At 47.9% G+C, this 2,563-nt stretch overlaps 1 non-coding gene across 1 annotated transcript; it reads right to left on the bottom strand.

Moving 5' to 3' along the window:
* Window positions 1-1,327: 1,327 nt before the first annotated feature.
* LOC117113081 lies at window positions 1,328-1,446 on the bottom strand. Its single transcript, XR_004446147.1, has one exon. It is a non-coding gene; the product is annotated as a 5S ribosomal RNA (ribosomal RNA).
* Window positions 1,447-2,563: the final 1,117 nt, after the last annotated feature.

Here is a 2,563-nt window from a genome sequence, read left to right as displayed (position 1 = left end):
TGCGAACAGTCTGACGGCCTCGTCCGTGTCGCATCGCGATCCCAGAGACGAGTAGCCGTCGTGCTACGGAACCGGAAAACTTGGAATCCACTTCCTCAGGTAGGCGACGAACTTCCTCTTCCTGTTGCCGTCCACGCGTTTCTCCAACTTTTCAAGGAATGAATCCACACCCTCCATGGCTCGCGTGATCGTCCGCGGACGGTGCAGGTACAGCGGTGCCAACGACTTGAGGAGATCTCCTCCGGTCAACTCTTCGTCTCCTCGCTGCCAGTCGGCGCACAGACATCCGACGACGGCGTCGAAATCTTCGAACAGAATCAGTCTCTTTCCCATCTCCTTGTACAGGGTGGCTCGGAGTCTCGGCAGATTCCGCAACTCGCCATCCAAGTCGATGCGCTTACCGTCGAGAAGATCATGACGTTCCAGTCCCAATCTTTGCGCTTCCAAAGACAGCGTCGTCACCGCTTTTCGTCTCGAGACGTCGCTTAGGAATTGCTCCAGCACTTCCTCTACTGCCTTCTCCGACGAAGAACCTCTCGCCTCAGAAGCACCGCAGCTTCACTGCTTCGAACGAGTAAGGCGCGCGTCTGCCGCTGACGAACGCCGCCAAGTCCCACAGCAGTGCCGAACGGATGCTCGGTCGCGCACCGGAGTACGACGAGGAAGAAGAAAAGAAGACGACGATGAGTATGAGAAGATGCTGGCCACCTCCTTGGCAACGGAGACGACGGACGACGGTGTCTTGGAGTGCCAGTTGTACTGATCGATTTCGGCGCACTCCATCCGAAACCAGAAGTTTAACGACGTTGCTTAAATTCGGTGATCAGACGAGAACCGGTGTTTTCAACGTAGTATGGCCGTAGACATGTTAGTGGTATTTCCACTCATAGTTAATCTCGGCATATAGCATAATTATCCAATCCTGAAGCAATGATTGATGACGTTTCATATCAACGCACGCTTGTGTAGCGGGGATTTCCACTGACCACTCTGCTGCGCGAGTACATTTTTTACAAACACCAGTGTTGAACAATAAACCAACCATTTTACTACGGCACTAACAAGATGCTTTAGACAGAAGAAGACTGCCGTTTTGTTCAAACGACCCTCGAACCTAACACCAGCGAATTAATTGCGTATTGTTGATATGAACACATAGTACCTGTATGATTTTTAAGGTATGAGAGTACAATTTCCGAGCACTTAGAGGTCCATATTCTCAAAATGTTTGCACCTCAGCCCCAACTAAGTGGGCCCAAGGTCGTGTGGACTCTCACGCACCCCTACTTTAGAATTTGGGGGAGGGGGTGTGGAGGGAAATGTAAAAAGTCTACAGCACCCGGTATTCCCCGGCGGTCACCCTTCCAAGTACTAACCGGGCCCGACGTTGCTCAAATTCGGTGATCGGACGAGAACCGGTGTTTTCAACGTAGTATGGCCGTAGACATTTGAGTGGTACTTCCACTCATAGTTAATCTCTTCATATAGCATAATTATTCAATCCTGAAGCTCTGTGATTGATGACGTTTCATATCAACGCGCGCTTGTCTGGTGGTGATTTCCTCAAACTCCCCTGACCACTCTGCTGCGCGAGAACATTTTTTACAAACACCGGTGTTGAACAATAAACCAACCATTTTACTACCGTACGGCATTAACTAGGATGCTTTAGACAGAAGAAGACTGCCGTTTTGTTCAAACGACCCTCGAATCATAGTACCTGCATGATTTTTTAAGGCATAAGAGTGCGATTTCCGGGCACTTCAAGAGGTCCATATTTTAAAAATGTTTGCATCTCAGCCTTAACTATGGTGAGCCTGAGGTCGTGTGGACTCTCACGCACACTTACCACCAAATCGTGCATCCGCCCCAATCATTAAGCTAGAATATCGCATATGTTTTTATTACATTTGTTAAGACACCACCCGAACACTGTATTATAAGGCTACACCATACACTTGTTGTGGCCCTACTGCTCAGTGCAAAGCCCAGGTACTTTTCCTTTTAGTGAAAAGTTGACGATTATAACGTGCCAAAATACCGTACATAATGAAACTGTTAAGAGAAGAAAAAAAGAAAGAAAAAGAGAAACATCTTTAACGAACAATAAGTAAACATCAATCGATTTGGGGGAGAAAATGTAAAAAGTCTACAGCACCCGGTATTCCCAGGCGGTCACCCATCCAAGTACTAACCCCATGCTCAACGGACCAATCATTGAGCCACACGTTGCATAACTTCGGTGATCGGACGAGAACCGGTGTTTTCAACGTAGTATAGCCGTAGACATGTGAGTGGTATTTCCACTCATAGTTAATCTCGGCATATAGCATAATTATCCAATCATGAAGCTCCATGATTGATGACGTTTCATATCAACGCGCGCTTGTCTGGCGGGGATTTCCTCTGACTCCCCTGACCACTCTGCTGCGCGAGTACATTTTTTACAAACACCGGTGTTGAACAATAAACCAACCGTTTTACTACGGCACTAACTTGGATGCTTTAGACAGAAGAAGACTGCCGTTTTGTTCAAACGATCCTCGAACCGGCCTAACACCAG

This window comes from Anneissia japonica, unplaced genomic scaffold (assembly GCF_011630105.1).
Source record: "Anneissia japonica isolate Jap-2015-1 unplaced genomic scaffold, ASM1163010v1 scaffold15412_len2594_cov80, whole genome shotgun sequence".
NCBI classification, from domain to species: domain Eukaryota; kingdom Metazoa; phylum Echinodermata; class Crinoidea; order Comatulida; family Comatulidae; genus Anneissia; species Anneissia japonica.
The sequence above is the reverse complement of the archived record's forward strand: the minus strand, read 5'-3'. Positions and strand labels throughout refer to the sequence as shown.